The sequence below is a fragment of the Crocodylus porosus genome, unplaced genomic scaffold, assembly GCF_001723895.1.
Source record: "Crocodylus porosus isolate Cpor-Errol unplaced genomic scaffold, CroPor_comp1, whole genome shotgun sequence".
NCBI lineage: Eukaryota > Metazoa > Chordata > Crocodylia > Crocodylidae > Crocodylus > Crocodylus porosus.
In genome coordinates this window covers 53817161-53830852 of record NW_017728951.1, presented here as the reverse complement: position 1 = coordinate 53830852, position 13692 = coordinate 53817161, and the positions used below count along the sequence as shown (strand labels likewise).

The 13692-nt window shown below is 41.3% G+C and overlaps 1 long non-coding RNA gene across 1 annotated transcript in view; it reads left to right on the top strand.

The window, feature by feature from the left end:
- Positions 1-12905: 12905 nt before the first annotated feature.
- Positions 12906-13692, top strand: part of LOC109324343 — a 32980-nt gene continuing 32193 nt past the window's right edge. Inside the window, exon 1 of the long non-coding RNA XR_002104907.1 lies at positions 12906-13014. This is a non-coding gene — a long non-coding RNA (uncharacterized LOC109324343). The remainder of the gene's footprint in view (positions 13015-13692) is intronic.

The following is a 13692-nucleotide window of genomic DNA, read 5'->3' as shown; positions in this document are numbered from 1 at the left end:
AAGGGATGTGAGGTATCCATCCACACCAGTTATAAAAAAAAAAAAGGAGGATTTGTGTTGAAAGCTCTCCATTTATGTTAAGAACTAGATTTGTTTTGTCACCAAGAAGATTCAAGCTTCCCATTACAAGAGAAGGCTGACTGGTGACTCCAATATTAGTAAAGATAGATGGATTATATGCAGAGAGGTCTGAAGAGATAAGATCTCTCTTAAAAAGTGAGAGACATTGAACAAAATATGTGAAAAGGAAGAAGATTCCAGGAGAGAGTCAGTGCACTAATACTAAGTTCAGTTCATTTGCGTTTTAACTGTTTAAAAGCAACATCGTTACGAGTGGGAAGATTTATAAGGTTAATAGTTTGAGATATATTTGAAAGATATGCAAGGAACAACTGCTGGCTGACTGTAAGTGTGACATGAAATCTGTAAAAGAAAAAAAATAAAGCCAATGATCTAAACCAAATTGTGGCTGAATATCTCACTTCAAGTGCAGTTGTAAATATGAGTAAATGGATCAGATGTTGAGGCATCTTGTACGCTATCCCCACCAAAAGGTGATAATAAGAGCAAACTAAAGAAAAATAACCCTCCCAACTAATAATTTCTAAAATTAATATTAATAATAATAACATCAAAGACATGGCAGTCAGGAAAGTTGGGGCATACTGACAGCTCATAAAATAGTGGCAAGTGCAGACAAGGGCACCATACACCCAACACAACAGAAGTAAAATGAGTTAGCTGGTAGGATGCATTTGGATGTCCTTGAAGCACTTTCCTGAGCAACCATGAGTCCTTGTCTCATGCTATAATTATCTGTCTTGGAATTGCTTGGACACTTGTGCATCATTCTTCTGTGCCAAATTTCTGGCACATCATGGATGGACCTTCATTATTAAAACCTTGATGAACAAAACATTTAGCAGGCTTCGGGGTTTTGTTGTGGTCAGTTTGTTGTATCACTATACTTGAGATATACAGGGCATGAAGATGCTTTGGATGAAATATGTCCAGGTGATGAATGTGCCTTTTGGATAGCATCCACATTTCACATTTATATAGTGCAGCAAGTTTATATACCTTTTATTTGGCAGATTGCTTAGATTGCTTGTATATATGATGATTGCTTGCTTTTCCATGAGAAATATTCTAAAATTAGAAATCTGGACTTTTGGCTAGAACTTCAAACTTACTCAATGGGCATGTCTACATGTGAAATTAATGTGACTGGTGCGTACCACACTGGAGTTTTTTGCTCCTGAGTGCTGCATCTTTGAGAGCACCAGGGACTGCCTGCCAATCTTAGCTGGGGTACAAAGTTGCTCCACTGTGGGGTTAGCCAGCAGACAGACCAACACTGAAGCACCCTTATGCCCCAGTCAGCCCTTTCAGCATCTATGCATGTGTTGCTGCACACTAAAGTATGCTGCCATAGGACAGTACTTGTATTTACAAGTAGTAACCTATAGTAGAGTTAATTTCCTGTGGGCTAATAGGGCTGCATGTGTAGACATTGAGATTTTACTGAGGAGCTAATTTGGCAGCTGTACAGTAAACATCTCATGTAGATGCACCCAATGATTCCAATTTACAATTGATGTTTCCTGACGTTTCCAAGTGAATAAGCATGAGATTAAAGGGAACATCTCTAGTATTGCCTGATAGAATATGGCAAATAAATCCATGTTAACGAAAATACATTTGAAACCCCCAAAACTATTTGACGTGACTGTTTCTGTGCTGTTCATACTTTTTTCTCATAAAGTGTTTATATTTTGCATAAGATTTGAAGGAGTTTCTGTTGTTTCCACAAAAGTGACTGTAGGTATATGTCAAGAAAATTACCTCTCTTGTTTACTTGTGCACTCAAGAGTATCGGCTATTTATTATACACTATTATTCTTTTGTCTGAAGATTTTTGGTATTTTGTTCTACTTTACGTGACATGTGAAATATGGAAAGTATATTGCTGATGTAATAAGTTTATGACCAACATATAGGCAGAAAATGGTTTGCATAAACTATTTAGCTAGGAGTCACAACAGTAAATATGTTAGGATAGATTAAGACCCATTTATAAATCATACACAAACACAAGCGGAACTCTATTTAGCATAAAGAATATTCACAAGTTTAGCCACCACAAATTCACAAATAAGCACGACTTGCTTACATATTGTTTAAAATACTTGTAATTGCATTGTTATCACCTATATTATACTTTAATCTCTCCAAAAAAGGAAAATGTGATACAAAGAATGGTAGTCAAAGTTTATATTTTTGAGACTTTGGGATAATTTATGGCACAATCAAAAATGAACTCTGTGTCATTTTTTTCCAATTACTACTCAGTTCTTAGATTTCAATGGAGATTTTCAATATTGAAGAGGAAAATGCCAGTCCTTTCAAGATCACATTTCCTAGTTTGGTGTTTTTTTTATTTTATAGTGATGATAGCTTATATGAATTATCTTGTACTATCTGGTGCCTTTGTATCCTGTATTTAAGAGAAAAAGATATATATAATAGTTCTGGATTTGACACAGTACTCTATGATGTTATTTTGGTTTCTTAGAAACACTTTGAGAGGATGCCACATAATTCTAACTGAAAGACCTAAGTAACTGGAGATTTGTGGGTGATTTTCTTCTGTGGTATGGTGCTGTCCATTACAGAATGGGATTAGAGTGGCAAGGAACTGATTAATGTTCCTTGATTCTCAGAGCCCCGATTACTGACCATGTGTCAGCAACAGAAGACCCAGTGGATCTGGCCTGTGGAGCCAGATGGTTTTGCCTAGGGTGGTGCCTGTGCTAGGGCTGGGCTGAAAGGAGCTATGTTGCAGCTGGGCAGCTGGAAGCTCTGCCCAAAGTGAGGGTGGAGGGTGTGGAGAAGAGGTGATAGTAGGGACACAGCTTCCAGCTGTGCAGCCCTGGCACAGCTCCCCACTGGTTAGAAGCTACACCCATACTGCAGCTAAGGGTTGGGGAGAAATGAATGTGCAGTTTCTATCTTCCTGGCCCCATCACAGGTATAGGCAAAAAGCAGCCATCCCTGCTTCTGATACACTGCTGAATTCCCCCTGGTTTGCATTGGAAGGCAGTGTTGTTCTGGCCCATGGGAGAGGCAGGGAGTTGTACCAGAAGTGAATTCTCTCAACAAATTATGGCTGTATTATGTTACCTAAGTGGTGCTTTTGCTGTACCTCTCCAAAACAGCTTGATAATACAGTATGCGTGGCACCTACCACTCTCTGGAAAAAGGCACTAAAAGTCATGGAAACAGAATACCAAATCCAAAGTTAAGGTAGTCACACATTCTCCTTGACCTTGATCTTTACCCTTCTCGAAACCTTTTGGGGAAACGGCTTTATTTTCATGACATTATTTTGCAGGAAATGCATTTTCAAAAGAGAACTTTATTTTTTATCCCTTTTCCTGAAAGGGGAAAAAATATAGATATGACAGCTCAGCTAACCACAACCTCAGTGTTTAGGAACACAAGTCTTCAAAGCATCCAAGATAAGGTCTTCAACGATCCTCTTAATCATTAGGCTCAAACGTGTAGAAAAGATTTCATTGGACTTATTCTATTATATATTGTGAACAAGACTCAAAAAATGCAGAAGCAAGATATTCCCCAACAGAATTATAGAAAAAAAGGGCTTGAAGGGACCTCAGAAGGTTATTTATTCAACCCCTTCCTCAAGTCAGGAACATCCCCCTCTAAACCATTCCATACAAGTGTTTTTTCTAACATATTCTTAAAACTTCATGACTAAACATCTCATGCAACTACCAGATAAACTCCCCAAAAATACCAAGAACCCCTTAATGTGCCACAGGGAAAGTAGGGGGATGAGGGCATTGAAAATGTTCCTGTTGTTTACTAAAATGCATTGGGAGATCCCAGGAAAAGGACCATGCTCCCTGCGACAGAGGAAAACAAAATCCCCCACAGACCATACCCATCTGACTGTGGGTTAGAATTCCTTCCTGATCCCAAATGTGGCAGTCATCCTGACCCTAAGTGCAGAAGAAAGACCCTCTAACCAAAGAATCTCCAAGTTTTCTTAGTCCTAGAAAGAGTATCGGCATACTCTTACTGTTACCTCAGTCAAAATCCCTAGCCTTCACTGCAGCCAATACCCAATGCTTCTGGAGAGCTGGATCTTCCCTTTCTGTCATTCTGTCACCTCCATAAATTTCACCTCCATCCCCATCTCTTCTTCATCTTCTTTTATAACTAAGCCATTTACTGATCTCTGCTGCATTTTCTCATTTCTAAGCCCGGTTCTCACCAGTTTCCATCTGCTCTGGGTTACAGAGCTCATGTCACAATCTCTAAGCAACGCATGTGAGGAGGTGGCCAGGGATTCTAGCTGTTGCAGCATGTGCTCCAGGAATTATTATGCCTATTCAACCCATTTTTGAAAACCTCTTATGATGTAGTCTCTATAACTTCCCTAGGCAGTGGGATCTCCACTGTGGAGATTCTAACAGAGAAGATTTTTTTCCTGATATCTAATCTAAACTGTTTTGGCTGTTATTTCAAGCCAACACTATGTGTTCTGCTTTCTGCAGCAAGAGATAAAAGGTATTTTTCTTTATAGCAGCCTTCTAGATATTTGAAGGCTGCCTTTTCTGCCCTCTTAATTGCCTTTTCTGAAACTTTAATGTGCTTATTTCACTCATCTTTACTTACATAACTTGCTTTCCAAGGCTTTTATCATTTTTGTCTAATAGAAGGTAGAGAAGATCCATTACCTGTGGACCTCTCTAACTTATCCATGTCCTTTTAAAATGTGGGGCCCAAAATGGCTCAGAATACTGTAGATGGGATCTAACCAGCACTGAATTAAGTGGCACTATCACCTCTCATGCTTTGCAGCTAATGCTTCTATTGATGCAGCCTCAAACTGCATTTGACTTTTTTGCAGTTGCATCACACTGCAGACACCAAGTTCCCTCTCCACAATGCTGCCATCCAGCCTGTAAGATTTTTCCTTGATATTTGAGGGTCCAGTCTGTGCCCTTATCTCCCTGATTGTCATGTCTGGGTACTCCTGCATTATAGTCCGACTCTCACCTGCCACGTCTTGATCTATTTTGATGTTATTAGTCGGGAGGTGTTACTGTCACAGTAGGCCACCAGCAATCTAGCTAGATTTTTATCTGTGTTACACTCTCTCTTCTAGCTCACCCAAGATTTTAATCATCAGTTGAATCCAAGTTTTATATGGGTTGATCAATTCTCTTTATTCTTAGTTGTTTTCTTCTTATATCCACAATTAGTTCACAGCCAGGCAGATTGTGACTATCTTTAAACTGTTTTATCCATTTTTAATTTTCCCTTCAGAAATACTTGGTTGCATCTTGTCTTAAAAAATACACAATTATGTAAAGTTAACTTAGAACAATTAATTTTTGTAACATGACCAGGGATATTACTTGCAGTCTCTTTCTGTCTCCCGTTTAGTCTCATGGCGAGATTTTATCTTAATGAGTTCTTTGGGATACTCCCGATCTTTCCTGTATGGTTGTGAGAGTAGCTGGGACTCAGACTCTTTCTCTCATCAAATACCCCAGGAGCACAATCATCCCCAATCAAAATTTTAAAAAAGGAAGGGAATAAGAATGGACTCAACCTTTGTGGAACCTGACAAGCATCCATGGCTCGTTCTTTCTCGTGGTTTCTGTTGACATTCCTTTCTTGTCTGAGCAATCCATGAGTCACCTTATTTCTTCAGGGGCTCCAGATTCCCTCTTCCAATCACATCTTCTCTGGTACACAGGGCCGGCTCCTGGGATTTCCCTGTCTCAATTGTTTTCCTTGGCTTCTCCACTTCTGAGCTGTTGTTCCCTTCTCTCTCGTCACATCCCTCCCCGGGTCTCTCAATCTTAAAGGAACAGCTACTGCATAAACAGCATTCTCCTAGTGCAATGTTTTCCTTTCCCAGTATCTCATTTACAGACAGGTTCTCTTCACACAGTCAGTTGTCACTTTTTTTGTATTTTCTAAAATTATTCTTCCTTAGGTGTGGCACCTTCTATTTATTAACAGGGAACTTGAAACTGGTGGCTCTAACCCAATTTTCCAATCTATCAAGATCCTTCTGTATTGTGAAGGATTCTTTGTTCTCCAAGGTATTGCAATCTTTACAGTTTCATGTCTGAAAATATTCAAGCATTAATAAATACATTGAAGAGCATCCAGGATTCCACTCAAAATCTCTTGCCATTTAAAAATGGATCCATTTTTTATAACCCTTTGATTGTTGCTATTAAATAAATATGTTTAAAATATACATTTATAATGATGAGTGGGACAATTACCTACAGTTTACATATAAACATCAAATTTGAACTAAGGTTGATTTTGGGCTGACTGGCTCACAGAGGTCAGTACATTTTGAGAATGATCTTTTTAGATGGTCTATTTCTTGTGATTTATTTCCATATTTAGTTTGGTCAATGATTTAGCAAAAATACATGCTACTTCTCCCTGCTGCAAGCTCAGATCTTCAGATGAGACCAATTTTGCTAGCTGAATGTTTGTAGTGAAAAAACCCCCATAAGTCTGTCCCTTTATTTTCCCAGAAGCAAAAAGCTTCCCATTAGTGGGAAAATTACCTTTGTTTAAACTGTTAAGTTTCAGTCATTCAAGCTATCACCTTTTAATGTGAACTTCTAGGACTCCAGGCAGTAACAGAATAAACTGCCTTCACAAACCTTGGATCATTCTGATCATATTTTGGCTGCCATAAAGAAATTATAGTAAATCCCAGGGTATTTATCCATATAATATACTTACTGCTCCATTACATAGGTCCATGAAAGTTTTACATCACATGCCAGTGAAGGGGTTAAGCATAAAGTACAGCAATCAGAATAGCCACTTCAGAAAAAGTAGAATTTGAATGCACAACGAGAAGGAAGTCAGATCATTATGGGCATTTATAAATGTACACCAGGAGTCGGAGGGCAGGAGGGTGGGGGAAGGAGGGAGGGCACTTTAACTAGTGCGGCTCCAAGAGTCATGCTAATTAAAGGGCCCAGATCATCTCATGTATCAGCAACCTTGCACTTAAAAATGGTGGTGGATGCACTTTATCTACAGATCATTGAACAAGCTTTTGATAAAGTGCCCCCTCTGCCAGTTTGAAGTGTGGAGATGCTGATACACAAGACTCTGGAGGATGCTGGGGCTGTTCATGTAATGCTTTGCTGCAGTTGCTTCTGTAGCATAGTGCAATATGTTATTTTAGTGCACATTTACCCTGCACCAAACATATCTTCGTATGCCAAACAGACTATGATGGGTTTAGTTAAAATTGACAGTTATATATCACATTTTACCTAAGTGCAACCCTTAGTGCTAATCATGGCCGTGTCCAAATGTTCAGGATCTGGGGTACCAGGTAGCTCTACCCCCTGCTCAGCTCACCTAGCAGAAGCCAGAGGCTCCCTGAGAAGAGATGTTCCCTTTACAATGGAAAGACCTTGCAGATTCATAAATAACTATTTACAAAATATAATTATATACAGGAGGTAATTGCTACTTGCTAACAGACATTAAATAGTATCAAAAGTTTGGAACTCTATTTACAATGGACAAGGTTGAGTCTATACAAGAATAACAGTTGATAACTATTTACACTAAAAGCATGATCAAATCAATGAATACATAGCTAATAACTTAGTCACGATGTTAGATACTCATATCAAATCCCTAATTAACTATTCACAACCAATAGCCAATCACCCCAACTTATGCCCAGTGAAGAGAGGCAAGGGCAGTCCTTCACTCCTCACATCACATGCTTGCAGTCTTCAGCTGCCTTATGGAATATCTATGCATGCCCAAGTATCTCACAGTTTGCAGAAACTGTTTCAACTCAGGCTTCTGAAAAACACAACTTCTCCTTCATGCACCTCTGTGTGTTCTTCTCTGCCTGGGCATGGTGTCTCCAAGCCCACAGAGCTGTTTACACAGTTAAACAGAGAGAGAGAGCAAGCTGCCTCCAGCAGAGCAGGCAGCACCTCTGGGCTCACTTCCCCTTAAGGCACTCAGGTACACTGAGGCTTCTCCTCAGGTCATGTCTCCCTGGATTGCAATGCACACAGGCATTCTTGGAGACTTTCCCTAGATGGTATCTCTTTCTGCCAAGCTGCTCAGTCCTGCCACAGTCCTTTCCGCAATTACTCATGTGGCATGGGATGGTTATCACACACTTACCAACCCCCAAGTCTCCAAACCCAGCGGGTATCGTTGTCCCGCTCTCCAGGAATTTCCTGGGGCTGTGTTACCATCCTAAGGAATTTGTTCAGCTCACTCATGAACTTCACTTGCTCATTATAGGGGTCTGCTCTCTTTTGCTGGACTCTTTAGGCACTTTGTTGACCTCTGCCCCACCCACAAGGGTTCAAGCAGGCAACTGTGGGGTGGGACCATGCTGCAGGCTCTTCTCAGCCCTTCTCATACAGCTCACACCTTTCTCTCGCCATACAAGAGGTGAGGAGACACTCTGGTTTTAAGGGAAGCTTCCCAGCCAGTCCCTGGGCTGGAATTTTCCCAGGCTTCCTAACTGGTTTTTGAAACTTGCATCCCCTTGCTTGGGATCATCTGAACTACAACTATGGTTTCCCAGTTGAGACAATCTTTCATCCATTTGCTGCAAAGAATACAAACTACAATGTGGTGTCCCTGTTAGCACAATCTCCCTCAAGTGTTCAAGCAGAGCCTGATGTAGAACACTTGGAAGGTAAGTGCCCCTTAAACTGCCTGTTACATACGTATATTAAAGAATGTAATGAATTGGAAGGGCTGAATCAGAGCATTCTAAAAAAAAAGGATGTTGACCATGAGGGGAAAGAAAGACAAATTTGTTTGTATTAAAGCACTGGATCATCAAAATGTATTATGGCCCTCTATCAGCAGCAGTCATCTTTTATAAATTTTAGCGCTCCTGCCTGGTTCTATGACCCTACCCACTGTTCACCTTGCTTTGCTGGTACCTACAAATGTAAGCCATCAGTATTGCCCCAATATACATTTGTACGCTATATATTTTTACCCTGACATGGTGCTGTGAACTCAATCAAACAATAATTCATTTTTTCCTTCCCTTTATCCATTTTCATGAATAGAACAAGAAAACAGAAGCTCTGTTAGTAACATAAGGTTGTGTGCCATTAGGAAAACGAAGCATCATAGAATTAAGGGACACACAGGAAATGATTATCTAGTCTAGCTATCTCCAGAGATGTTAGATATGCTCTTCATAAGCCACCCCACCCCTTCTTGAAAACCTCCAGTGATGGAGAGTTCTATAACTTATGTAGACAGTTCATTCTATTGTTTTAATTTTCTTACCATTAGGAGGTTTTTCCTGAGAGAAATCTAAATTTTCTCTGTTATAGCTGCAGACCTCTGCAAGTGGGTCTCGTATTTGAAATGTCATATATGCTAGCATTTCAGGACAATACACCTTGGGTATTGTCTGGTTATAATTTATTACTTTTATCCACAATTAAAACATATAATACAAAGAGCTGCAGACCATTTACAATCTGGTAATATATTGCATCCTGGAAAGCAGTTTATATTCCATGTTTTTCTTAACCATCAGGCACCATTGTTCCTATAGGAAAGAACAACTGGAAGTCTCAACTGCTGAGATGTTATATAAACATAGCTGCATTACTGTGTAGAAGTATAGCACTTAATAAGTAGCACTAGCCCTGTTTCCATGGTTAATACTCATAAACAGCAGAATTTCAAAATGTAAGTGTCTTTCTTGTAGTTGAATCAGTATCTTCCTACAATACATTTGTATTTTATCTCCAAAAAAAATAATCAAGGAGCTAATGCAATGCTGCCATGTGAAATCTGTTTCAATAAAATTAAAAGAGTAATTACAGAAATTAATGTTATAATATTTTATAAATGAAAAATACTGTATGAAGGCAGGCGAACTGATTTGTGAAAGGAAAGGATTTTCTCTGTTCATAAAACTCTTTCCCATCAGAGCAAGGCTCCTAATCCAGACTCCTAAAATACTTGAAGAGAATGACACTTTCTGCTTTTTCAACAACTCCACAGGAGCAAGTGTTAATCTAATTCATGAGATGTCTTGCTGTGTTCTCTTGGGTGATAACATTTAGAAGAGTAATAGAAATGAATGCCTCAGAAAGACTAATTTATGCAAAACCAACATTTCCAAAGCATGTTAAGCTTCTTACATTAAGGTTTTTGCTCCCATATTTGAGGGCTTCATAACATCTGAACTTCGGTTGGTTGTTTGTACCTAGTGAAGGCAACGCTATTGTCTAATTATTTTATCACAGTTGCACATTTCCCAACCTCCCTCACTATAATGAGATAAAGTGTTTATTTTGGTGGGGGGTGGGGGGTTTTGGGGGAGAGGGAAATGGTTTGGGTGTCTGGATGAGATGAGGACACAGTTGAGAAAGCATTTGTGACAGATTTACCTGACCATGCTCCAGCTCATCCAGGGGCTCGACAATTCTCATTTATGATGGTGGAGGCAATCCAGCAATCAGAAACAAGCTGGGGAAAGTGGGCACTGCTATTTTCCTGAGGGGTGGGGGAAAGGAGCTCCCTGACATGATTATGAACTGCAGCACAGCGGGTCCATTGCACTTTAGGGGTGGAGCCTCTGAAGTGTACAAAAGGAGAGTGTGCTTGGCACACTGGGGCAGATGTGATGAGGAACTCAAGAAGAGCAGAGCTGAGAAAATCTGGGGAGAGCTGCCCCAGTGGGCAATAGCCCTAGGCTCCTGAAGGCACTGCTGGAGGAGCCACTGCCAGAGCCTCAGCCCTGGGAGCAGGGAGAGCCTGCTCAGGCTGCACTCAGTACCCAAGACAGTATGTGGATCCTTGGCCCTAGGATCAGGGAGAGTGTGCTTGGGCTCCACTCAATGCACACAATGCTGCATGGGGCCACCAGACCCCCTGGAGCTATCCATGGCAGCTTGGGTCAGATGATTTTGGTGTGCAGCCGAGAACCCCAGTGCATGCATCAGTGCATGGTGTTGCAAACCCTGTGAGCGGTGCCAGGTCACTCAGGTTTGCAACCCCTTCTCTGGCATGAGGACAGAAAACCAGGGGGCACCAGTGGGGTGCAATGGAAGTCTAGGGTTGTGGTTTTAGGACATGCATGAGGTGGCTCGAGCCCCAATGGAAGGCAGAAGGCAAGGTCTGGGTTACAGTACCCACACAAGGCAGCCTGAGCCCCAGTGAAAGGCAGAAGTTGAAAGCTGGGCATCGACACCTGCACAAGGTGGTCCAAGCCCCAACATAGGACAACAGCCTGGGTCCAGGGTGGCAAAACAAGGCACCTGCAACTCCAAGACACCCCTCCCAGCCAGATCCCTGAACTCATGAGTACCTGAGGAGCAGGTCCCTGTTCCCCCTGCAGGAAGAGGGGAGGTGCCAGGTTCTCCGCCCAGCTGGAATGCTGAAGGGTCTCTGCCAACAGAGGGTGTGGAAAAAGGGGGGGAAGTCTTGCACCTCCCTTGTGGTAAACAGTTATATTATAGTCTTCCCTCCATTTTCCCACACACCTTATTGGCAGAGACCTAGGCTATACATACATACATACATATATGTAAAGCCCCAGTCTCTGCCAATAGCGAAGATTTATATCTACAAATAAATGCACATATCAACTGGATAACACAACCCAAATCACATTAACATCATAACAACATTTATATATATTTATAAAAATATATATAAGTGTTGTTATGTTAATGTGATTCAGGTTGTGTTATCCAGTTGATATGTGAATTTATTTGTGGACATCTGTGTTTGATTGTTTAAGTATTTTTATCTGAGACTATTGTATGTATTTATTAATCTATGACCTTTATAGATCTGTAAATATTCATATTGAATTATATATTAATAGTTATTCTTTTACTTAAGGATTTGAGTAAATAACAATAATTTTTTATATAGTTAAGTGCTTTGTCCTGACCTTGCGCTATAGAGAAAAGAGGGAACTGCTCTCCAATGGCATACCCCTCTGTGATGGCTGTAGGTGTTGTAGGGCTTGCTACCACTGTCCGGAGTTCATTTTCTTACAGGCAGTGACAGAGTGGATCTCAGCTTTGGATCATCTGTTCTGCCAGGAAGTTGATCTTGTGTTTCACACTTTCCACAACTTTGATGAAATTATATTCTAGGAGGCAATGCCCAAGGTGATCCTACCTGATCTCAATCCCCATTTTCTTCTGTGGGGCTCCAAACCTCCCCTTTACCCCAGCCTAGCCTCTCCAGATGGTGCTCAAAATCCTCTGCAGCCAGGTTGCAGTACTGTCTGTTAGTCTATTATTCTGCCCTCTACCACCAGGGTGATCTTTGACTTTGATTAGGTGCACCCCTTCCAGGGCTGGCTTTAGCCTGTACTCAAGTATTGAAAAAAAAAGGGAAAATCCCCCCCAACCCCGCCAACTGTCCTCAGTCTCCTTGCCAGGCTCAGTCCATATCCCCTTCACCTGGGGTCAGGTTCTCATATCCCAATCACCACAGCAAAACAAATCAATTAGTCCAGTCACTGTTCTGCATAGGCCTGCCCGGCTTCCTTGTGAACATTCACAGACCCAATGGGATCTCTCACACGTGCAGCAAGGCTCTAACCTAGAGCAGCAGTTTTCTCTGGTTTCTCCTCCAGATCCTCAGCTGACACTCCCCTCCAAAGGTTATCAAAGCTGTGTGCATTCTCTCTCCCTGGATCCTCAGATAATGCTCCACTCTAGAGATTATCAAAAACCTTGTGTGTGCAGGCCTCCACCTGCCACCTTCTCAGGGTCACACCCGCAGCATTCCTCTGGCAAGTTTCTCAACCCTCGCCTGCCAGCTGCTCAGCCACTCGTCTCTCTGCTGCTAGCAGGGAACTGATCCCTCTCTGCCCCTCTCCAGAGCTGGAAATACCGCTGAGCAGCCTTCCTCCTCCAGTCTTGAGTGAGATGCTGCTCCAGAAGTGTGGTGAGTGTTTCTCTTCCCTTCCAGTCTCTAGCTGCAGCCCTGCCAGCCCTCTATGCTGTGAGTGTTGTTTGTTTTCACTTTCTCTGTCTGTTGCTTCAGGCTGCTTTTCTTCCCCTGATCTCCGCTGCCCAGCATGTAAGGCACCTCAGGGCTTTTGTTTGCTTTCTCTCACTCCTTCGCACCCTCTCACAGCACTCTTGCCTGACCACCCCATCCCTTCCAACGGCGGACAGGGCACAGGATGTACCTGGGCTACATATTGATTATACATTTATGAAGCCAGTTGATTTTGCAGTTCATGTACAACTGGCTTGTGGAATTCTACAACCGTGGAAACCATGGCAGCCAGGAGAATTAATTTCACAGCAACATGTGTGATTGCCTTCTTACAGAAATACATATTAGTTAAAAAATGACAGGATAACTGAAAAACAGCAATTATCCATTGCTTTGAACAGGGAAGGCAATAAAAATATGAACATTCCAAATGTAAACTGGGGTAGTGCTAATTACTTGAATTAAGTAAATATCATGTCATGGTGTTTTATTATTTATTATAAACTCATTTACAGTCAATGTGCTTGTGTACATTTCCAAATGTAAACTATTTCACATAGTGGGTACATCTACACAACATGCTTAACTGATCAGTAGTAAAGGTTACTGCACATTAAGAAT